Raw genomic sequence first — 8,569 nt, 5'->3', positions numbered from 1 at the left:
GTTCTCCAGGCGGTAATCCCACCCTGAGGAGGTGCTTTGGTACTCTCCATGGTGCTGTCAGGTGGACGTCCTGGAAAATAGGTATTAGACCTACCGGTAATGATGTTTCCAGGAGTCCATCCTGACAGCACGGGTAGTTCCCTCCCTGTTATGTTATACTATGTTATATTACGATATGTCATATGCTGTAAATATGATTGTTTCATTAAACTGTTACTAGCATCATCCACCTTGTGGTACTTGTTAAATCACTGAGGGAAAGGGGGTGGGACATGACCTTTTAACCTCTCGTGTGCTTTTCCTGTCCCTGTAAGGAGGAGGAGGACGTCCTCCATGGTGCTGTCAGGATGGACTCCTGGAAACATCATTACCGGTAGGTCTAATACCTCTTTTCTCCACACCTTTTGCAGTAGTGCACCGATCTGCCACTTTCCTGCTTGCTGGTGGGCGGTGTGCTTCGGTTTAACAGTTTAGACCAAAAGCATTGTTTGCCTCTGGCCCAAACTGTACTCTAACACTACAAGCAGAGGCAGCATTCAAGGAGCACAGAGACACTGAAGGAGCAGTGTTACAATCTAATGGAAAAAGCTTGTAAACTCTCCACTGGTGCCTAGCAGACAGGCCACCACCTCTACACTACAGTGGTGACCACCAGTAGTATACACAACAAGCAGTAAACAATAAAATTAAAAAGTCCTCTGATTTTTTTCTAAGGCCGGGGTCACACTTGCGAGGAATACGGAAGAGTGCAATGCCAGAAAACATCGCATGGCACTAATCTATGGGGCAGCTCCCATAAATGTTATTTTTCTCGGCCGTTTTCAGCATCCAAGTGAAATCACTGCATGCTGTGATTATCACCGAAACTTTGCCAAGTCTCGGCTCACTCACACCCATATAGAATCATAGAATCGTAGAGTTGGAAGGGACCTCCTGGGCCATCTGGTCCAACCCCCTGCTCAAAGCAGGATTCGCTAAATCATCCCAGTCAGATGTCTGTCCAGCCTCTGTTTGAAGACTTCCATTGAAGGAGAACTCACCACTTCTCGTGGCAGCCTGTTCCACTCATTGATCACTCTAACTGTCAAAAAGTTTTTTCTAATATCTAATCTGTGTCTCCTCCCATTCAGTTTCATCCCATTGCTTCTAGTCTTTCCTTGTGCAAATGAGAATAAAGTTGATCCTTCTACAATGTGACAGCCCTTTAGATATTTGTAGACAGCTATTAAGTCTCCTCTCAGTCTTCTCTTTTGCAAACTAAACATTCCCAAATCCTGCAACCTTTCCTCATAAGACAGGGTTTGCAGACCGGTCACCATTCTGGTCGCTCTTTTCTGAACTTGCTCCAGTTTGTTGATGTCTTTTTTAAAATGTGGTGCCCAAAACTGGACACAATATTCCAGATGAGGTCTGACCAAAGAGGAGTAGAGGGAAATAATGACTTCACGTGATCTAGACTGTATGCTTCTGTTAATACATCCTAGAATTGCATTTGCCTTTTTTGCTGCTGCATCACACTGTTGACTCATATTCAGTCTGTGATCTATTAGTATACCCAAGTCTTTTTCACATGTGCTGTCACTTAGCCCTATTCCTCCCATTCTATATATGCTTTTTCCATTTTTATTGCCCAGATGTAGTACTTTGCATTTCTCCCTGTTAAAAACCATTCTGTTAGTTGCTGCCCACTTCTCCAGTTTATTTAAATCTTTTTGAATCCTCTCTCTCTCTTCTCTAGTATAAGTCTATGGGTGCGAGTGACACAGCACACATCACTCGGATATCATCCAAGTGATATACGCCGGCAATGGAGGAGATGGAGAAATTAATTTCTCCGCCTCCTCCGCAGCTGTGCTCCGATCCTCTCTGTGTGAGAGGCTCGGAGCATAGTCACATGACACTCGGCTCCTGCTCGCAGCAGAACCGGAGCCGCAGCAGGAGTTCTCGCATCGGATGCCATACGCAAGTGTGACCCCGGCCTCATAGAAAGTAAATTGCAAAGTTGCTAATCTTTACAAGCACAATGCAATCATAACCATAACATTAGAAAGAGACTGAACAAGTATGGCTTGTCTGGAAGGGTTGCCACAAGAATGCCTCGTCTTTCTTAAAAAAAAACATTGCAGCACGGCTAGTTTGCAAGATTGCATCTGAACACACCACAAGACTTCTAAGATAATGACTTTTGGACAGGCAAGACCAAAGTGAAGATGGTGGCCATACTGACCTGTGCCACAATTTGCAAAAACAATATACAGCACATTGGCACAAACAGCTCAAGCGAGGTAGTAAAGGTGTGCTGATTTTGGCTTTTTTTGAAGCCACAGGTCTTGGGCATCTTCCATTCAGCAGACAATTAACTCCACTGTATACCAAAGTATTCTGGAATCAAATGTTAGACCATCTATTAAGAGGAGAAAATTTGTCTGAAACTGGATCACGCAACAGAACAATGATCCTAAGCACACTGGCAAATCCACATCAGAATGACTGAAAAAGAAAATCAAGGTGTAATGGTACAAAGTCCACAGCTCAAGCCAAGTGAAATACTGTGAGACTTTAAGAGATCTATGCATAAACTAATGTCCATACACTTCGATGAACTTAAAGAAGCACTCCTCCCATCAAAATTTATATCTTGATATATTGCAGCCATATTATATAGCACTGTGTACTTACTATTGCTCATTTTGCCTTTCTACCCAGCTAATTCTTCTCTTTTCCATTAAGTCTATGACATCTAAGCTCTGTGTAGAAACAAGAGGTAAATTTTCACTGTATGACTCACTGCAAAAATCTATGGCAGGGGGAGTGTTAGGTGTCGGGTTCCTGCCTCTGCACAGGAGGAATCCCGAGCCTTGCCTTCTGCGGCCTCCCATTCAGTCACCACCGCAGAGGAGGCTGCTTAGCAAGGACGTCGATCCTGACGCCTTGCTCAAGCTAGTGGGGTCAGGTTGGTTGGTTGCTGCTGCTGCCACCTCTGGTTCAGCTTTAGCAATACGCACTAGTCAGCAGCGAGCAGCTCCTGAGGCTGTCCTTTTTGCAGCCTACTGAGCATGCCCGTGGGACAACTTCTCATTGGAGGTCGGAGATCACATGCTCAGGTCCTCAAGCAGCTTGGATTGGACCTTCAGGAAGGTCCCGGAAGGATGCTCAGCCATGTGCTAGTATAGACTCTAATTATTATTTGTGTGTATGATGATGGATGCATGTATCTGGTGACTGACTCCTTAAAGGGAATCTGTCACCCCTTTTTGGAGATATCATATAATGATATCATTCAATTGTGTGTCACATAAGGATTCTCTTAGTACTTTTGCTTCCCCCTGACCCCGCACCTTTCATGCATAAATACTTTTTTTATATCGGTTCAGATATATGTAAACTGCCGCTGTCCGGTCCGCTGGGCGGGACTTATTCAACTGCTCCCCCCCTCCCTGTCTTGCTCTACGCATTTCTTCTTGTGTAGAGCAAGACAGGGAGGGGGGGGAGCAGGTGAATAAGCCCCGCCCAGCGGACCGGACAGTGGCAGTTTACATATATCTGAACCGATATAAAAAAGGTATTTATGCATGAAAGGTGCGGGGTCAGGGGGAAGCAAAAGTACTAAGAGAATCCTTATGTGACACACAATTGAATGATATCATTATAGGATATCTCAAAAAAGGGGTGACAGATTCCCTTTATGACTCCCTCCCTCTGGTTATGTTTGTGTTAAAGAGTCAGAGTCAGCGCCAACGGGTGGCTATGCTCATGCCACTGTGCTCCTAGTACTCTGCACACACTAGCGTCCAATGGTGTCACCCACTGCAGGGCACTATCATAACGCAGCAAGTGACAGCCACCGCCTGTGCAGCGCCATGCGCAACCTGTGCGCTTATCTGGCCCAACCCACCTGCGCGGCACTGTGCACACTTGCACGATTCTCTATAATTGTATCCGCTTCTGGCACCGCAGTCGATGATAAATGCAGGAACAAGAGACTTCCTGTTTCTACATAGAGCAAAGAGATAAAAAGTAGTGATGAGCGAGTATACTCGTTGCTCGGGTGATCTCCAAGTATTTTGGCGTGCTCGGAGATTTAGTTTGTGTCGATGTAGCTGCATGATTTGCGGCTGATAGACAGCCTGAATACATGTGGAGATTCCTTAACAAACAGGCAATCCCAACATGTATTCAGCCTGTCCAGCAGCCGCAAATCATGCAGCTACATCAACACAAACTAAATCTCAGAGCGCGCCAAAATACTCGGAGGACACCCGAGCATGATCGGGAAAACCCAAGCGAGTATACTCGCTCATCATTAATATAAAAGTAAAATGAGCAATTGTAAGTACACAGTGCTATATAACATGCTCATGTTCTTGACCTTTGCCTAGGCCACTAGAGAAGACTTTAGGTATGACAAACAAAAGAAGAAAACTGAAGACATGTCCAATATTTCAAAATTTGAAAGTATTTATTATTAGAAAATATACAACAAAATAAGGTGGTGTGGGGGAACAATAACAAAATCGAGGGCACAACACAAGGGACAGCGTTGATTGCAGAGCAGTGAGGTGGTAGAATAATAGATATTACAGATATATTATAAAACCACAATGGTCACTAATTATATATACCACCAAGAGAAATAAAAAATGAAATTGCAATCAAAACAGTATCGCAATGTGCAAATATAAGGTGTCATATATGAGATCAAGTGCAAAATAAATAAATGCGCCCTGACGAAGGCAGACGCCGAAACGCATGTCGGGGCAGGGCGCATCCTGGGGATCCTCTTCATATGTGCCTAAGGTAAAAAATTTGGATGGCTATTCCTTGGATCTATTTAATCAGCAACACTTATGTATGCTATTTTGTCCATATACATAACTTTTAGGTTGCTGCCTTAGGTTAGCCCCTTGTATTTATTTTGCACTTGCACTTTATCTCATATACTGTATGTTACATTATATTTGCACATTGCCATACAGTTTCGATTGCAATTTCATTTTTTATTTCTCTTGGCGGTATATATAATTGGTGATTTTTGACCATTGTGGTTTTATAATATATCTGTATTATCTATTACTAGCTTGGCCCATGCAAAATTTTCGCACATTGGTTGCCAGGGGCGCAGGCAATTTCAGAAAAAGCAAGCTGGTCAAATGTAAATGTATTTCATGAGCTGATGAACACAGACTGGTATTTATATACAGTATGTAGATTGGTAATACAATAAATTGGTTTGATAAGTAGAGGCCAAAAAATGTCTTCTGGTTGAGGTGCCACCTGCAGGTCATTGTGTCTTTCTGCAGGTTTATGAAAATGAATGTTTAAACTGTATTTAGTGATAAAATCGTGTTATGTGTGGTTTGGCTCTTTTCTTGCTGAAGGGAGCAAGTTTACCTTTCAAATGGTGTATGATTTGTGTGTGTGGGGCGAAGTAATCACCGAAAACGCAGAGCGTGTATACAAATGTGTTTGCATATGTGACTCACCAGCAGTGAAGTGTGCAATCCTCCAATGTGCCTGAAATAGGCTGGGCAAGCACTTGAGCAAGCTGGAAAGACCCCAAGGCAAATGTTTGGATTTGTTTCTGATGTCTGTAAGCAGCTTTGTGATAGTGTGCTTTGGGGTAGTGTGCTGCCACCTGCAGGTAATTTGATCTTTCAAATGGTGTATCATTTGTTTGCGTGGATGGAGCAAGTGTGCAATTCAATAGGCAGTGCATGTTTACAAATGTGTTTGCATATGTGCCTCACCTGCAGTGAAGTGTGCAATCCTCCAATTTGGCTAAAATAGGCTGGGCAAGCAGTTCGGCAAGCTGGAAAGCCCCCAAGGCAAATGTTTGGATTTGTTTGTGATGTCTGTAAGTAGCTTTGTGGCAGTGTGCTTTGGGGTACTCTGGTGCCACCTGCAGGTCATTTTTCCTTACTGCAGGTTTATGAAAATTAATGTTTAAACTGTATTTTGTGATCAAATAATGGATGTGTGGTTTGTTTGGCTATTTTCTTGCTGAAGGTGGCAAGTTTACCTTTCAAATGGTGTATCAATTGTGTGTGTGGGTGGAGTATAAATGGAGATACAAAGGAATCACCGAAAAACAGTGTTTAGAAATAATAGAATAGATTCCACCACCTCACTCCTCTGGAATCAACGCTATCCCTTGTGTTGTGCCCTCGTTTTTGGTATTGGTCCCCCACCCCACCTTATTTTGTTGTATATTTTCTAATAAAAAAATTCTTTCATATTTTGAAATATTGGACATGTCTTTGGTTTTCGTCTTTTGTTGGTTATTTTAATTCCCGATTTGTCCTTTGTATTTGTCCGTGGGTGCACTTTTGGTGGTGATGTTATTTCCCTTAATGTGATACTTGTATAACTCAAAATCATTATTTTATGTGCACCTTGCCTTGAGTTAAGTATCAAGACTTTAGGTATGTCCTGGCAGGGCAATGTGCCCTGTGGACCAGGTCCCATCTGGGATTGATACCTTGCAGACCTAGTTTAGTGCCCACCACGCTCTTCAGGACACAGATCTAACAGGCCCATTAGTCCCAATCACCGAGAACCCTGCCTTTCCTACAGGCCATGGAATGTATGCTATTGTCAGGAGGATCTTTCTATCGCCCACTTCTTTTCTCCCATGTCATTTTACATGTCTTACTGCCCCAACTGTTAGGCTGAGTGCAGACAGACTTTTTGGCCCTGCGGATTTTTCCGCGCAGAATGGAAGAAATCTGCAGGTCAAATGACCTGCATTTTTCCTGCGGATTTCTTCCATTTTTCATGTGGTTTTCATGCGTTTTTTGTGCGGTTTTCCATCGCGGTTTTCCCCCTGCGGATTTGGTGACAGGGGAGATGGAAAACCGCACAAAAGAAGTAACATGCTGCGGATTTTGTACCGTGGGAAAACCGCAGCGTCTGCACAGCGTTTTTTTTTTCCATTCATTTTAAGGCTACTGTACATCACAATGCAGAAATGCAACGTTTCTGCGCGGTAAAATCCGCTGCGGAAACGCTGCAAATCTGCATCGTGTGCACACAGCCTTAGGCTGTGTGCTCACGTAAGCGGTTTCTTTCGCGTTTTTACCGGCAAAAACGCTTAAAAATCGCTTAAAGAAGCATCCCATTCATTTTAATGCTCTTTTTGTGCATATTGATGCTTTTTCTGCGAAAAAACGCTTTGTGATAAAAACGCGGGAAAGTCAGTGTTTTTAGCTATTTTCTGTGTGTCGGGACGGGTGAAAAAAACGCATAAAAACGCACGGAAAATGCGCAAAAAACGTGCAGGAAAAAAACGCGCATTTTCTGGGAAGAAATCCAGCTTTCATGCAGAAATTTTCTGCCTACGTGGGCACATAGCCTCACAACCAGGTCCTGCAGTAGCCTCTGATGCGGCCTGTGGAACGTTACACGCTCTGTAGAGTTAATTACCACCACTGTAATAAGGGGACCGCAGATCTGGTCACTTTACTGTGACCCGCTGGTGCAGTTTGGAACCACAAAATGGCAAACATTACTATATATATAGTTGGTTTTACTCTATTCATAGCAAATCTAGGAGGCATTGGCAGAAATGTAGAATTGTGTGAAATTTCATTAAGGGGAGTCTGTCACCCCATTTGTGGCCTATGAGATGCGGCCACCGCCATCAGGCACCGGATCTCTCTGACCTTTCCCGGCGCCTGCGCACTGACGTACTTTACTCTGCCCTCAACGGACAGATAAAGTACGCCTGCGCAGGAGCCGTGGCAGAAGTAAGGAGGAGGACGTCATCGCTAGAAGATGGGAGGCACCGGACTGGGCCCCGGGGTGAGTATAATATAACTCGTTTTTCTTCTCTTTCAGGTTACATCGGGGGCTTATCTACAGCATTACAGAATGCTGTAGATAAGCCCCTGATGGCGGTGGCTGCATCTCATAGGCCAAAAATGAGGTGGCAGATTCCCTTTAAATGTCTCCACTTTTGTCTATGAGCTCTGTCTGGTCCAGCTACTTAATCCTAATCATTGCTGTACTGGACTGTGAGGTCCCATCCCATTTACTGTAAATATCTCTGACGGATTTTCCCTTGTAAGTGGTTGTGCCAGGATTAATAATACAGGGCTGTTTTCTTTCAGAAACAGCGCCACACTTATTCATAGGCCGGGTCGGGTACTGCTTCTAAGAGCGCCATTTTTTTCTAACATCATCCCTGCATGACTTTTCTAGGAGAATCTTAGTTACTTGATTGCAGACAATAAATAGGAAACCTTTTCTCCGCTCCTGGTAAATCTATTGATGGACCTAGATCTTTTTCCAACCTATGTAACTATCAGACTTTCCTGACAGCAATGGACATGGCGGAAGCCAATCACCCATTCCGGTCTCTGAATTCATTGCTGATCCGCTGCCGGAGACCTTCTTCCTCCTTTCCTGAAATTGAATTAATCCTCCAGGTGACTGATCTATTCTCTCTCTGAAATCCCCGGCTAAATCTTCTTACTCACGGGTTTAAGATAGAAAAACGCAGCTGACAAAGCGGATTAACCCATTAAACACTTGACCATGAGTCCACAACCCTATAGCTATGAAAAAAAAC

Source organism: Dendrobates tinctorius, unplaced genomic scaffold (genome assembly GCF_039654945.1).
Source record: "Dendrobates tinctorius isolate UK_male_01 unplaced genomic scaffold, ASM3965494v1 ptg000032l, whole genome shotgun sequence".
NCBI classification, from domain to species: Eukaryota; Metazoa; Chordata; class Amphibia; order Anura; family Dendrobatidae; genus Dendrobates; species Dendrobates tinctorius.
The sequence above is the reverse complement of the archived record's forward strand: the minus strand, read 5'-3'. Positions refer to the sequence as shown.